Raw genomic sequence first — 17,497 nt, 5'->3', positions numbered from 1 at the left:
TGATAGCCCTTCAGCCCAGTTTTTCTTTGGTAAAACTGAGCTTCCCTTTTTCTGAGATTTCTCACCTTTTTTGTTCTCCATTTTGGGGGTAGAATTTTTTTTACGATTTTGTGATCTTCTTTTTTCATGATCTTTTTTAGGAATGATAAATTTTCTCCTTAAAACTTCATAAATAGTATTTTTGGGCACTTTTATATTGCCACCGATTTCTACTTTAAGTGATTTAAATCTATTAAAGTTGGATTTATACGTGGGGTTGACACTTCTGTTTTTCTTCAAGTCTATCTGGACTTTAGGCTTGAATGTGTGTTTGACAGATGTCCATCCGTCTTCATTTGTATGGTAAAGTTTTACTCCATTCTTAGGAGCTTTTCTTTTACCAGCTATAATAGCAGAGATAGTTGACAGATGTCTAACTACTGCTTTTTTATTAATGGAGGCTAAGTCTAGCTTAACATCTTTTGTTTTAATATTTTTATTAATAACAATATTTGTAGACGCATTTGAGACACCTATACATTTTCTTTTGCCATCTTCCGACAATCGATCTTCCTCTTCTGCTTTGACAGCAGACACGATATTTTTGACATTAATTAAAACATCTTCATTGATGATTTTTAGTTGAGAAATATCATTGTTTCCAGTAGCTAACTGAAGGGTTTCGCTACTGGTATCATTTGGAACATCGGAGTTATTATCCTTTTGTTCTACACATTCTTTTGAGTGATTCTCAATCATTATCTCGATTTTATTTTTGGATGATTCGGTAATTTGATTACTGTCATCCATCAGATTATTTTTAATCAAATTTTTTAATTTGATATTTTGTTTTTCTAGCTTGTCATGGAAGAGCTCCAAATATGTCTGCTGAATCAATACTAATTCAGTTGTGCTAGATATGTATCTTTTAAGATCAATAAGATCTTTGTTATTTTCTTTTTTTGACGTGTCAAAAATATCATTTTTATTAATTCTTTCTGAGAGAATTTTGATTTTCTTGAGAAAATATTTCATTTCTCCATCATTTTTGAAAGTAACACTTGGGAAACTTTTATTAGCATATACATGCTTAGTTTGTTGTTTTAAATACATTTCTGTATCTAAATTGTTGTTTGGACTACCAAAGTGGTCACTTTTTGCTCTACTGAGCTCGCTCCTGGTTTGTTTTGTCTCACCCTTCATACGTCAAAATTTTCTCTACTGAGCTTGCTCCTGGTTTGTTGCGCTTTACCCTTCATAGGGTGTTGGTAAGACTAAAAAAATAAAATAAAATTGTTTATTGTAAAAAAAGACAGAATCAGCAAAACGAAGAAAAGCCACCAAGCCACCAAAAACTCCACCAATAAAGAAAAACATCAATAATTGCGATTACACGCCAGCATACCTCAACGGCCTCGCTTGTAGGAGAAAAATTTGTTCCCGTAGGTAACAGATCCTTAGTCATCTCTGACTACATATTTCGCGGACCTGACGAAAACACAACGCCTGGTTCAATACACCATTTAAGAACACGACTCAGTTCAGCGGAACAATACAGCTTCAGTATCATGCCCAACCTCTCCCAGGTTAAAAATATGAAGAATTACTCGAAAGTTAACGGTGTCCTTCTCACCAGCAATGGGTCTCCCACCCCTAGAGTATAGCTGACCCTACTTACCAACCAGCAGCCGAAGGTTGGTAAGACTTAGAGATCTGCACCTAGTTAAAAAACATCGGTCCCGCCCTCCGCGACGTAGACTCTCTCTTGTAAGGGTACCAAATCTAGACATAAAGTACGCTCTCTTATAGTATACAACACCTACTTTACATACAAAAAAAGCAGTAACCTCAAAATGTCGGCATACACCTTCATTCTTACAGTTCTGCTTAAAAGAGTAGTATTCTCCTAAATGTATCTTTGAGCTACGCTTCAGGCTTAAGAGGCCTTCAGCCTTAATCGAAACGACGTAGCTAAGCAACATAACTTAATAGTTAATCGCACTACCAGTGGTCATCACTTAGAGTTCCTCTCGTACTATCAAAGTTCACTCAAAAATACTTACAGTAGGGTAAAACTAACCTGTCTCACGACGGTCTAAACCCATCTCACGTTCCTCATTACCGGGTGAACAATCCAACACTTCGTAACATATACACTACGATGATCAGAAGAGACGACATCGAAGAATCAAAAAGCAGAGTCGCTATGATCGCTTGCCTGCTACAAGCCAGTTATCCCTGTGGTAACTTTTCAATCACCCAATACATAATGAATGTAATTGGGATCGCTAGGCCAAGGTTTCCCTACTAAATACAGTCATATGCATAAAGTAAAGCAGATTTATTCCCTTATAATAAACTGATGGTTACCATCCATCATTCATCTACCTTAGGACAGCTGTGTTACTTTTTAACAGCTGTACCGCCCCAGCCAAACTCCCCATATATTCTAATAAATAAATATTCAAACATACTAGTGGTTTCACAATACTTCTCCCACCTCTCTACAATATACCGAATATTTATTAAAACATACTAAAGTCAAGCTCAACAGGGTCTTCTTTCCCCGCTGATAAATAACAAGCCCGTTCCCTTGTCTCGTGGTTTCACAAAATTGTAAGTAGGGACAGTAGGAATCTCGTTGCTCCATTCATGCGCGTCACCAATTAAATGACGAGGCATTTGGCTACCTTAAGAGAGTCATAGTTACTCCCGCCGTTTACATTCGCTTACACAACTTTAACAATAAATGCACTGGGCAGAATTCACTTCTTGTAAATACAAAAAGCTATGTTTTTAATAAACAGTCAGATTCCTTACATAGTAAAAGTTCTAGCATGCTAGAGCCAATCTTTATCCCAAAGTTACAGATCTAATTTGCCGAATTCCCTTACTTACTTTAATTTAAAATATTTGTTATGATACAAAGACACCTGATGCGGTATAGGTACGGTTAAAATTATTTTATTTTTATCAAGTATATATAATTAACTATTTCTTATCATGACAATCCATAGTTAAAATAAAATTTAATTCATTTATCTTAAATTTATTGAAATATACTGTCATTATCAAGTTACCTTATAATAATTTAATAAAGAATTATTAATCTTTTTTGTTTTTATAAATAACACCGATTCACTTCAATAATAATTGAAAACCCTAGTCTATATCTATACAAATATATTGTTACTGCCTCCAAGATCAGCTCATTTGTTTCTTCTATATACACTCACATATATACTTCAATACAAACAAATTGCACAGCTACCTAAATATTTATTAGAAACATCTCATAAAAGTAGTAATCTTCTTCCATTTTATACAATAATACATTCGGTAGGTACGTTGTAACACGTTTCTTAGCGGATTTCTACTTCCATAACAACCGCCCTACTGTCTCAATGTATTCATCATATTTATGGTATAATATCTACTATTTAGAATATTTAATGTTTCATAAGGTTCATCCCTTTTTGCACATCATTCTTACAATCATGTGCCCACTAGTTATACAATAGATTCATTATATAAATTTAATTTATATAATTCCATAGAATTAAAGATTTCTCATAGTTAAAAAAACTATAACAGTGTCCTACATCTATGTCCTATATAATAATAACTGCTGTCCTGAGAGACATTTCGCTGTGAACCAGCTACCACACAGTTCGATTGGTCTTTCGCCACTATACACATCTTAAATCATCGATTTGCACGTCAGAATGATTATGGTCTTCCAATAAACTGTTGCTTATCTTCAACCAGAACATGTATAGTTCACTGTGTTTCGGGTCTTATAATTATAACTAATCAAGTTAATAAAGATTAAAAAATTTAATTTTTATCTTGCTATAATTATAATCTCCTTGGTCCGTGTTTCAAGACGGGTCCTTAAAAATAAGGCTAAACTCCACACATTTTCACAAGTTCCTTCGCAGTACTTATTTTCTATCGGTATACCATTATATTTAACCTTAGATATTTCATTCTACCTTCATTCAAACTGCACTACCAAGCAGCTCTACTCAAGTACATTATTCTATTCTATTAATAACGAATATAATATTCTCTATAAATATAATTAATAGAATAAACCATTTACAACTCCAATTAAGGATTACAATGGAGGGTTATTTCTTGTTCACTCGCTGCTACTAAAGAAATCCTAGTTAGTTTCTTTTCCTCCTTTTAATGATATGCTTAAGTTCAAAGGGTTATCAATACATTATAAATATTTTAATTAGGTAAATAATATACTTTCGTATTCTATTACGACCTTCATCGTTATGGTATCCTATTGATCCCATGTGTGGGTAAATTTAATAATTAAAATTAATTTAAATTTAACTTATTATGATCCTGCTAATGGTTCTCCAACAGCAACCATGTTACGACTTATATCAGATCTAATACATATTGTTCAAGTAGTTTTCACTAATTTCACAACACATATCATCTTAGATAGCGACGGGCGGTGTGTACAAAGAACAGGGACACATTCAATTCTACTTATTTAATAAAATTTACTAGCAATTCCAAGTTCAAATATCTCTTACAAAATATTATCCCATAAAGATTATATATCTATTGTATTGCGCGTGCAGCCCAAAATGTCTGAGGGCATAACGGACCTGTTTTAATCCTTTCCTTCCTACACTGATTGTGTCTGTCTATTAATAAAAGGGTCTCACGTCTTGTTGAAATTAATCAAAACTTCACAGCATCCATTGAAAACGGCCATGCACCACTATTATCATTCTCAGATTATAAATCTTCTCTGAATAATAAAATATTGGTAAGTTACCTCGCGTTGAGTCAAATTAAGCCGCACAATCCACTCCTTGTGGTATTCTTCCGTCAATTTCTTTAATTTTCAATCTTGCGATCATACTATCCCCAGAGCCAAAAAACTCAAATTTCTATCATCTAATACAATTAATATCATATCACATCGTCGGCATAGTTTACTGCTGGAACTACAATGGTATCTAATCATCTTCGCTCCTCCAGCTTACGTCCTTGTTCAAAAAATACATACAAGTGTACAGCTTTCGCTTCTGTTCGTCCAGTCAGGGTCGTCACATTTCATCTCTCTCCCAACTATACAGTACACCTCATATTGCTTCTTAAATATAAACTACGGACTTTTTAACTGCATCAATCATCATACACACTCTTGGAACAAGTATTACCGCGGCTGCTGGCACTTGATTTGCCCTCCAATTAATCACCTCATATACTTTTACAATATGAAACAATAGAATATTACTTCCCATAACTGCCTCAGATAAAATCCATAGGTCAAGTTTCGCCCCTGCTGCAATCCTTAGACTTAGTAGCCGTCTCTCAGGCTCCTTCTCCGGAATATTACAAAGTAATACCGTTACCCGTCATTGCCTTGTTAAGCCATTACCTTAACAACTAGCTGATAGGTCTCACTCTTACTGTATATGTCTTATGCTACACTTTAACGCAGTTATACTAATTTAATACATTAAATAAAGTGAGTATTACTGAGCAGTCCATTTTTCCATATCAAAAACATGCATGGGTTAATCTTAGAGAATAGCGTCTACGTCAGGCAGAATCAACCTGGTGTTGTGTATTAAAAATCAATATATTTGATTTTAATCAGTATTTATGAAAATATTAGAAATATATATATTTCTTAATACAAATTCTTATAATATAAAATATGAAAACTATAATTGTTTAAAAATACTTAATAAATGATATAATATCAGATTGGATGAAATAAAATTTTACAAGGGTAAAAAATTATTTTAATAAATCAGCAAATGATTGATTAATCACTGATTCACTGATCAAAAGTGTGATCTGAGATTAGCAACATTTATAATTGTGTAAAAATTGAATAAAAAGGGATTTTAAATTGTTTTTATGAGTAACTGAGACTGTATGATTTTACAGTATTATACATGAACACAACTTATATATTTATCTTAAACTATGATTATTCTGACAATTAAATGATCTATTTTCTATTTCTCAGAAATAAAATTATATTGTCTATTGCACATACGTTTTGTTTATTTGCTGGGTTAACATAAAAATAAGTAACTTGACATCTATATGATGATAGATGACAATTTGACGTCGATTTACACATAATAAAAATATTCTAAACCTTTTCCATGGTGAGTTTGTGATGTATAATACAAATATTACATCATGTATAATTGTATATTAATTTATGTTAGTAAAAGTAAATATGCTCTTAAAACATATTTTTATTGCTTCACTTACTGAAAGCTTTATTGGTCTTGCTCTAGATTAGATTACATGCCTTTCTTTTATTTTTAATGTTTATTTGTTTAACAAGAATACTAATTGTTTGTATCGTACATTATAAATATATCTCTAAAAATATTTTTTGTTTATTTATCGACGTTTCACGGTCAATGATAAGATGTTTAACAGATTTATTTTATGTGATATGTCGTTATGACGTGACACGGGCATTGCAAAATATATTCACATACGTCGATTATATTGGCTTTTTTTTAAACCCCAACGCTACGGAATATGAAATTTCTTAAATTTTAACATGAACCCAAAAGAGATATAAAAAATTATGAACCCACGGGAAACCCCACTGTAATATGAAAAAATATAAAAAAGAACATACTAGCATAATCAACATTAGAAAAAAATGATTACATTACAACGCTGCTTTAAATTGACGATGTCTTATAGGGTCATCGAGTTATTGACTATTTTAAGGTTAAAAAGAAAATGGGGCTGCAAAAATATGAAAATAATAAAACTAAAAAAACATCCATTTGCTGGATCTTTTTGAATAATTATTCTAATTAATTCTAAAAGTAAATTTTTGAGATATGAATCAATATTACTATGTTTTACTCCGTGCTGTTTAATCATTTTTGATTTCGTACCGAATCAAAAATTTTTATTGTTATTTGCGTTTAATCTTCTTCATTTGTATTTCCTAGTGTCGTAACCTCGGATGAGGTGTCCGAAACGAAGTTGTTGTTCTATGAATGAACAAATAAATGGTTTGTTTTTAATTAAAGGTTTATTATCATAATCTCGCTGTGGAGTCATGTACGTAGGTCGTCTGTCTCTTTGGTTTTTTCTTTTCATTTTGTATGCCCTTCTTTGAATATTTTTTATTTATAGAAAATATTTTCTAAAAATTGAAAAGGAAGAAAAATTTAAGAAATAATTGTGGTGGATACCACATCCTGCCTCTCTCATGGTTTGACGTTTCTTACGTGAACTTAATCTTCAATTCCTTGTACCTTTATCTATCGCTACTTTTTGCCTACCTCTGTTATGTAGTGCGGTCCGATGTATTCCTTATCTGTAAGCTTAGTATTTTGATTCTTAATGTAAACTTCTTGTCCTATCTGATATTTTTTCTTGACTTCTGAAGACGCAGTATGGGGCTTATAAGTAATCTGGGTTAGGTTTAAATAGAAATTATATCCTCTTAATATTGATTTAGGTGACAGCTTGATTGTACTATTCGTATTCTCATTAAGTCTAAAGTTTATCTTTCTTGTTATTGATTTAATCTCTTTTCCTTTATTCATTTTTATCACTTCCGTGATTGTCTTATTAATCGCCTCACTTATTCCATTTGCATAAGGCGCATAAGGGGAATAAGTATGTAAATGATGTCGTTTTCTGTTAAGTATTGTTCGACTTCTTTGTCTTAAACTCGGTGCCATTATCTGATATAAGTGATTTAGGTTTCTTATGTTTCTTAATCCATTTCTTTAAACATGATAACACACTTTCGCTATTGGCATTATATGTAAAGTAAACTCTTGATAACCTTGTGAATATGTCCGTTATAGTCATGTAATATACTTTTTCGGTAACTTCATCGTGTGATATTCCTTCTAAACTGAATGTTCCGTATGTATCTGTATAGATCTTTTCAAAAATATTAGAGGCTCCTATTTTAACGCTGGCCTTTTCTTTTCTTGTTTTATCTTATAGTGTTTACACTTCCTGCACTCTCGAATTACTTCTACAACTTTATGTTTTATATTTTCAATTTTGTAATATCGATAAATGTTTTCGTACGTCTTCGTAACCCCTACGTGTCCACTAAACTTATGAATCAACTTTATAAAGCGGAGGTCCTTTTCCTGTTTAATAATTCTCCTGTTTTCCTCGTCTCTTTCTCCTGTTAAAAATTCTTTTACTCTTTTTGCAAACTTTCCTTCTTTCGTCAGTTTTATTTGATTTATCATTGTTAATCTTGATGATGTATCAGCTACGTTATTTTTGCTCCCTTCTATTTTGACTAGTTCAACATTGAAGTCTTGTAATAACAAATGCCATCTTTTCATTCTGGATGTCGCTGCCGTGTTTATTGTAATACAATTTTTATTATCCGAATAGATTATGGTATGATAACCTTGTACTATATTTCTAAAGAATAACACGCATTTTGTTGTTGCATATAATTCCTTTTCGACAATGGAGTAGTTTTTTTCTGTGCTATTCAATTTTTTACTATAATAACCTAATGTTCCATGATCTTGGTAAAGTTCCTCTAATACCTATGTTAAAAGCGTCGCATTTCAATTTAAAAACTCTTGAAAAGTCGGGGAACTTCAAGGCACTTCCTTCCTTAATTTCGTTGCATATCTTTTGTATGCATTTGTTATGGTCCTCGTTTATTTTTATTTCCTTTGATTTTAATAAATCTGTTATTTTATTGATACGTGTACTTAAATCATCAACAAATGGTCTATACCAATTTAAAAGTTCTATTGGGCATTGTAGATCTCTTTAGTTTCTATTTCTTTAGTGAATATCTTATGTTTTAAATATTTTAAGTCTGGTTCTATGCCTCGTGAAGATATGAGATATCCTAAAAGGGTTATCTTTTTCTGGTAAAAATGAAATTTGCCTAGATTAATTTGTATATTATTGTTTTCTAATCGTGTAATAACTTCTTCTAATATTTTGTCGTGTTCGTGTATTGTATTGGCAAAAATTACTATATCATCAATGTAAACGAAAACATTAGGTAGGTCTCCGAGAACACTCAAAATTACTCGTTGGAAAAGTTTCGGTCCTATTTATAACCCAAATGGTATCCCTACATATTGATAGCGTTGATTGAAGAGTATAAATGTAGTTAGGGGTCGCGACTCTTTGGCAGCGGTATCTGGTTAAAACTATTTTTTAAATCTAATTGCGTAAATATCTTCTTTTCTTCAATACCTTTTATGTTTTCTAAAATGTTTGGGATACTGCAAGGTTCATCAATTAAATAATTATTTAAGTAACGGTAGTCTATGACAAGTCGTACTTGCCCATTTTTCTTACAAATCAAAAATCCTGGTGACGTAATGTGGCTATCAGTTTTCACTATAATGCCTTCGTGTATTAACCGTGTTATCTCTTCTTGAGCCGGTATTTTAAATTTTTCTGGTACCAGATAGTTCTTATATTGGGTAACTATGTCCTGTTCCGTTATATTTAGATTTATTGGTTTCATGTATATAGGTTGACTTGTATTTAGTTTTTCAGTATACTCCTGTGATGCCCTGATCAAACAAAACATAGCTCATCACATTGTTTGTTTACTATTCTTAACAAATACTCCATGTCCATGTAATGATGCACTATGCTATTTTTCAAGAATGGTTTTCTAAGACTTCTTGTTGTTTGTTTGTTTACAAACAAACATGTAAAACTATAAATAGAAAAAAAGCCCAAAAGGGCATGGTGAGTAAGAAGGTCAAAGCAAACTCAATTAACAAAAAAAATAATAGTTTTGAAAACACCTCTAACCTCATCGAGACGTATCTTCGCCTAGGATACGTCAAGTTGAATTCAACCAGAGAAATCCTAAGCAAGGTACATCTGTCGAAATACGAAAGGAAACAGACAGAAAGTTTCAAGGGAAAGTTCATTACATTCGAAACCAAATAGAAGGCTTAGAACAGAAGTTCACGACGTACCTTTACATCATTGAAGATATACTAAATATGAATATCATAGAATGGTTAAAAGATATTGAGAATGTATCTGAAGATAATATATGGACACTGAAACAACTAATGATGGTGACAAGGAAAATGAGCAAAGACTCATTGATCGAAAAAGAGAAGATAGTGGAAGACTTTTTTTAATACACGAGATTATCTGATCGGTCTTAGATTTCCGATAGAACATAGTAGAAGCATACTTTCTAAATTAGCTTCAATTAAACAAACAGACTATGAAACCATCGAAGAATATATTAAAGAAATTAAAGAGCTTGCAAATATATATGCCGTAACGCATAAACTCACTAAACCCGAATTTAATAGAAGAGTTGAAGAAACATTTTACAGTGGGCTTGGTCCTTATACAGATGGTGAGCTTTTCAAGCACGATTTCAAAGACTATAATGATGCTATAAGTTACCTGTACACACTTGAAAAAAAAAATAATCTCTAAACAAATAATGCTAGAAACTAAAAATGGCAACTTTATAAAAAAAGAGTCTATAAAAGAAAAGTCTGAAGTGATAGAAAACAATAAGTTGTGTAGATATCATAAGAATAACGATCATGACTCGAAAGAATGCGAGACCTATCAGAAATTTTTAAAAGAAAAAAGTAAAAGACATGAAGAAAAACGTAAAGGTGAGACTAAAAACTTTATTATAGGTGAAAAGGGGCTGAACACAAAAACACCAGTGTGGACGGCGGATAGTCCGGACCAATCAGATTGTCTTCTTGACATCTGAAACATGATAATTCTGAAACAACGTTTCAGAATTAAATATAAATACATCCTCGAATTTATGAGGATGGGCAATAATAAAAAGAATACTCTAAAACCTCATATTTCGGCCAACGTCAACACTGGCGACAACGCAAACCAATCTGTTGAGAAGGACAGATTAAGTACTTTACTAGAAGCAGTGGGCTTCAGGAAGGATGGCATAAGACCATTCAGTGGTAAAGGAGGCATGGAAGTTGAGCTATGGCTGGAACAATTCTCGTATTTAGAAGGGGAATGGAAAGGCGAAAAACTTCTATCCTATATGAAACCCTATGTCGTGGGAAGAGCGAAAAAATGGATGATAGCGATGGAAGACATCGAATATACTGACTTCATCAGTTTTAAACAAGCTCTTATAACTAAATTTGGTGTAAATAAACAAACGACAAGAAATGAAATCAAAGAGTTATACAGAATATTAATATCTGGTCCTAACGAAAGTGGCCTGGAAGATTTCATAATGGAGGTTATAACCCAGAATAGGAAAGCTAAATTAGAGTTTAATACAGTCAAAATGGAACTGATCGAGTTTTTCCCAACTGTTCTTCACGACAAAGTAAAAGAGTCGATGGACTGGAAGAGCATCATCAAAATCTTAAATGATAACGAAGATTTTATTAAAAGATTAGGTAAATATAATAAAATTACACCAGAAATAAAGTCTAAAAACTCATCTTTAATAACAAAACAGAGAAAAGATACTAAAGCAGAAATTTCATGTTTTAACTGCGGAGGGCAACATTATGCGAGTAGATGTCCGAGCAAAAACCAAAATCTGAAGAAAGAAAAAGCGGCTTATTCAAGTTCTAGAAGGGCTCAAATTATTTCTAAAGACACTAAAAAACTCAACGAAGTCAATGAAAATAAAACTGATTTAGTTTATTTAAAAGTCAAAATTTATAATAAAACTGTTAATGCCTTACTAGATACAGGAGCATCGCATTCGTTTATAGATAAAAGTCTCATACAAGAATGTAAGTTAGAAAACATGAGAAGAGAACGCATAACAACTGCCACTGGTATAGTTTCTAGTTATGGTAGCATTAATGGAGTCCTGGAGATTGAAGGAAAGAGGTACAAAATCCCCCTCCAGGTGATGTGTCCATTAAGCGAAGATGTAATATTAGGAAGAGATTTCTTGGAAATAAACAAAGGAGCGATTGATTTCCATAACAAAAGAATTACTCTTGGGAAAAATATATTAAAAACCGGAAATATAAAAAAAAATATGGATTGTCTGGAGTTAAGACATATATCTAAAGAGACATCACGACAGCCAAGTGTTCACAGCACATGTAACACAACGTTGGAATTAGTCAAAGACTACTTTGAAAGGCTGAAAGGACGTGAAGAAGGTCTCAGCAATACGTTGGGAATAGCCCATAAAATTGATTTACGCCCCAACGTGACAATAGCTAATATGAGAAGTTATACTATGAACGGTAAAAAGAAGGAGTTCATAATTAACGAATGCCTAGAGTTGGCTAAAAATGGAATCATAACAGAAAGCGTGAGTAGGTGGAATGCACCTATAGTAGTGGTTAAAAAACGCACGGGAGGACACAGGATGTGTATAGATTATCGAGAATTAAATAATCGAACGGTAAAAGAAGTTTGCCAGCCTCCAACTATTGAGGAGTGTCTTAATTCATTGAGTGGAGCCAGATATTTCACACAATTAGATCTAGAAAAGGGGTATCATCAAGTGCCCATGGATCCAGAGTCACAAGAGTTGACAGCCTTTATGTCACCAGTAGGTAAGTTTCAATATAGAATGATGCCTTTCGGCTTAACTAATGCCCCGGCAACATTCCAGAGACTAATGTATGGAGTTTTCAGAAATTTAATAAATTCCAAAGTCGTAGTTTATATGGACGACATTACCATATATAGTAAAACGCATGAAGAACACCACAGAGATGTAAGAGAGGTCCTTCAAGTCTTGTTAGCAAACGGACTTAAAATAAGTACTGAGAAAAGCGTTTTCTGCACGAAGAGGGTGGATTTATTAGGTCATTCAGTAATGGATGGAAAGGTATTCCCAGATGAAAAGAGACTAGGTCCTTTTAAAGATAAGCTAAAGATAGAAACTATTAAACAGTTACACTCATTTGTTGGCGGAATAGGCTACTTCAGAAACTATGTTAAGAATTTTTCTAGTAAAACATTTATATTAAACGAAATAATCAATAGGAAAAGAGAATTTTCAAAAATTGAAGTCGAGAAAACTGTAAATGACCTACGACTAGAATTAATAAATTCGGCGTTTTTAGAACTCCCAAATATGGAAGAGATGTTCATAATAGAAGCAGATGCATCAGATTATTGTATAGGCGGTGTTCTCAAACAGAAAAAGAATCAGAAGGATGTGGTCATCAGATTCTGTAGCAGAAATCTAATGCCTGCTGAGAGGAACTATCCTACACTTGAAAAGGAAACTCTTGCAATAATTTATGCGGTGAAGACTTTTAAAAACTATTTACATAAAAAATTTGTCATAAGAACAGATCACAAATCTCTTGTATGGCTTTATAAAGTAAAGAATCCACAAGGAAGGATTGCTAGATGGTTGATGTTCCTGGCAGACATGGAATTTGTGATTGAATATAAGAAAGGGAAAGATAATGTAGTAGCAGACTGCCTTTCAAGAGTCCAATTAAAATCAATAACCAAGGAAGATGGCGATGGGGCGTCTACGAAATTAATCTTAGAAGCTCATTCCTTAAAAGGACAAAGTTGTGCCAATAACACGTACAATTTTTTGAAGATACATCATGCGGGATCAGGAATATCTCGAGATAGAGTGAAAGATATATTGAGAACATGTGGAACATGTTTAAAATTTAAAAGGAATAGACCGTTCAAACAATATCCAACAAATGTAGAAGGAACATTCATGGAAATTGGGATCGACTGCATCGGTCCACTGCCAAAGTCGAAATCAGGACACAAATTCATTGTTCTCGCAACCGACTACTTTACTAAATGGGTTGAGGGTAAAGTTCTAAAAGAGAAATCGGCAGAAGAGATAGCAAGATTTCTAGTGGAAGACGTATTCTCAAGACATGGGACGGTCAAAACGATCAGGAGTGATCAGGGATTAGAGTTCACAAATAAACTAGTGAACTCAGTAGCATCGTTATGGGGAAGTAGATTTAAACATTCATCTCCATACCACCCACAAGCTAATGGTCTTGCAGAGAGAACAAACAAGACCATGATAGAAAAAATATCAAAAGCCATGGTAGATCATGAACAGAACTGGGATAGAGTATTCCCGTATGTGTTAATGCAATATAGGATTGGTATAGTGGAACGCTTTAATGCGTCACCCTTTATGTAACTATACGGCAGAGAGCCTTTAGTTCCAAGCAATTTAATTGAGATACCATCAGACTTTGATTTATATTTTGTTGATCCAATTGAATATGTAAGACAGAAAAGAGAGAAAATAAATATTATTAAAGAAAGAATAATGGAAGTAGAAGATAAGAAAAAGGCTAAGTCTAACGAACGAAACTTATATAAAGCAGACCCCAATGACTTAGACATAGGAGATACAGTTCTTTTAAAGAAACACGCACTATTGAAGAGAAAATTCGAATCACCATACGAAGATGAAGAGTTCGAAATTATCACTAAGAAAGGCAAAGGTGCTTATCAAATAAGAAGTTGTAATGGAGGGAAAACATTTGATATTAATCGAAAAGATTTAGTTGCTGTAACCGAAACTGAAAAGACGATATCTTATTTGATGAAGGGGAGAGTGTGGACGGCGGATAGTCCGGACCAATCAGATTGTCTTCTTGACATCTGAAACATGATAATTCTGAAACAACGTTTCAGAATTAAATATAAATACATCCTCGAATTTATGAGGATGGGCAATAATAAAAAGAATACTCTAAAACCTCATATTTTGGCTAACGTCAACACACCAGAATTACCAGGGACAATTAAAAATTTCAAAACATCGTTTTTAATAGACACGGGAGCCACCAGAAATTTTATAAAAAGTGACGTTGCTGTAAAATTAAAACTGTCGATCGTAGAAGATTCCCCTATAACTATAAAATACGGGAATGATAAGAAGGAAGAGTGTACACAAACTGTGACCGAAGAAATACTTCTTGGAACCAAGAAAACAAGCCATATTGTAAAACTCTATTTGCTAAAAAATTGCCCCGTCGAATTCGTATTAGGTAACGAATTTTTTAGTGGAAATAATGTAATAATAAATTACAAAAATCAGACAATAAAAATCAACATTAAAATCCTTAGCACGAGATGTCAAGAGGACGGCGAAGATGACATAGATAGCACGAAATATGTAAACGAGCTTAATCAGTTCGTGATGAAAACTAAAGATGATCCCAATAAATGGGCTAAAGACACAAAAAACAGAATAATTATCGAAAACGACCAGACGAGAAACTTTCTGCAATTTATGCATTGAAAATCCATACACGTAGGCTCTACTATTCTTCATCACAATATTAAGCCCATATTCAAAGTTTTAGGTATTAAGAAATTGATTAAAGAAATGACCGGAAATTGTATCGATTGCATTAAAACTAAAAAGAAAACCAGAAATACCAAATCACATAAAAATATTGTAGCCTCTTCACCATTCGAAAAAGTATCGAGTTATGTTTATGGACCATTTAGTCTAGAGAACTACATGCATAATGGTATATGTCAAAGATGATACTATATTACCATTGTAGACGTATATACGAGAACTTTAAAAGTATATTTTGCGTACAAGTCTACAGCTGAGCGCATAATTGCATGTCTAAAAGACTGGATAGGTATCTATGAAAGGCCGAAGACCTTTATTTGCGATAATGGATCACAATATGAATCTGAGAGACTAGTAAAATTTTGTAAAGAACAAGAGATTCACAAGATAGCAACTCCGATATACCATCCAAGTAGCAATGGAATTATGCTAGCGACTAAACCAAACTATTACGCAATGCCTTAGATTATACAAAGGTAGAAACATCAAATCAATAACAGAAGCAATCCATCTAAGACACAATTTTAATTATAATACCACACTAAAAATACCGCCAGCTACTTTAACGATAAATCACAATCCATGTGATCCTTACGAGGAGGAAATTTCTAAATTTGACACTAACTGTAGAAACGCTACTGAGTTAAAAACCAGCACTACCAAGGCCACAGCATTTGAGGTAGGACAACAAGTCTTTGTAAGAAATTTTAAAGCGAAAAAATTAGACGATCAATACATAGGACCCGTAGCAGTGACTAAAGTAGGAAGAAAGGGAAAATGGTATAAGTTGGAAGGATTTGAAAGCGAAATTCACGAGGATGATATCAAATCCGGAGGAGTGGGCAGGATGTGATGACCTGATCAAACAAAACATAGCTCATCACATTGTTTGTGTCGTAGCCCATCAAAAACTAGCCAATCATCTTTCGACAAATGTTAGTATTTGATTGGCTACTAAAACTATTTAAAAACATTTCCAAAAGAGGGGATGGAAAATTATAATAAACAGTTTGACATGGCGACAACTACAAAAAATGCCAATTATTTTTCGGGGGGGGGCCAAGTGAAGACGTTAGCACTTGGATAAGAGATATCATGTTGTTGGGGGAAGTCTCTGAATGGACAGAGCAAGAAATAAAAAAAGCGTTAATTTTCAAAATGAAAGGGAATGCATTATCTTGGGCATCCCAAATTTTAGTAGGAAAGATAAACTCTATACCTCTCGAAGACTTGGTAAAAATGTTAAAAGTCAGATTTGGTGCAAGCAAGGACGATGATATTAATCTAAGCAGATTCCTCTCTCTCTCCCCATACCAGAAACAAGGGAAGATTTTTCCAAAATGCTAACACAAGCGACTATCATCTCGGGAAGAAATTTAATATACCTAATTGCATTGTGTAAAATGATCATCAATAAATCCCCATCTGTGATTTAGCCACTGTTATTCCAAGCTTCAAAATCCGCCGAAACATGGGAAAACTTCATTCAAATGGCAGAAGAAATATCTTGGATAGCTTATCCAGATAAAATGTTGTCAAGGGTGGAAGATTACGGAAATAATAAATTAAACGCGTATAGTTATGGCAAAGGGCCAACTTTTAAAGAAAACTATGGCAAGGGGCCATATAACAACAGAAAATACGGCAAGGGACCGTCTAACGGAGGGAGACAGGCAGGAAACTCCTATAAAAACAAAAAGTATTGTATTGTACATGGAGAAGGATCCCATGCTACTAAAGAATGCAATAAATTGACGAAATTCATTGAGGACGAAAGAAGAAAACATCCTAGCAACCTTAATATAGTAGAAGAAGAAGCGGAACTAGACAAAAAAATAAATGATGATATTTTTTATTCATTATGCAGAGTTATCAACGACGACAATCCTTTTTTCATAGAGGGTTATATATTTAATAAAAAGAAGAGCGTTTTATTAGATACTGGTGCTGATGTGTCACTCATTGGTTATCCAGACATCCCGAAACATCTACATAAACATATCAACACATATTCGGGGATCGTCAAAGGAGCGGGAAATAACACGTTAAAAATAGTTGGACAACTAAAAAATTGCACCATAACAATAAAAAATAAAACTATTACATTCTCTCCATTGATAATGCAAGATACGCGGTATATAATCCTAGGATCCGAGGTTATAAAAAGAAATTTGAAATTAGTCACCGAGATATTTACAGAAATATCTCCAA

General features: G+C 33.3%; 2 non-coding genes across 2 annotated transcripts; both read right to left on the bottom strand.

The window, feature by feature from the left end:
* Positions 1 to 1,816: 1,816 nt before the first annotated feature.
* VNE69_03806 lies at positions 1,817 to 4,301 on the bottom strand. Its single transcript, XR_010573991.1, has one exon. It is a non-coding gene; the product is annotated as a 5.8S-23S ribosomal RNA (ribosomal RNA).
* A 33-nt stretch (positions 4,302 to 4,334) lies between these two features.
* Positions 4,335 to 5,579, bottom strand: VNE69_03805. Its single transcript, XR_010573990.1, has one exon. It is a non-coding gene; the product is annotated as an 18S ribosomal RNA (ribosomal RNA).
* Between the last annotated feature and the right edge of the window lie 11,918 nt (positions 5,580 to 17,497).

Source organism: Vairimorpha necatrix, chromosome 3 (assembly GCF_036630325.1).
Source record: "Vairimorpha necatrix chromosome 3, complete sequence".
NCBI lineage: Eukaryota > Fungi > Microsporidia > Nosematidae > Vairimorpha > Vairimorpha necatrix.
Note: the sequence above shows the minus strand (reverse complement) of the source record. Positions and strands in the feature narration are given on the sequence as shown.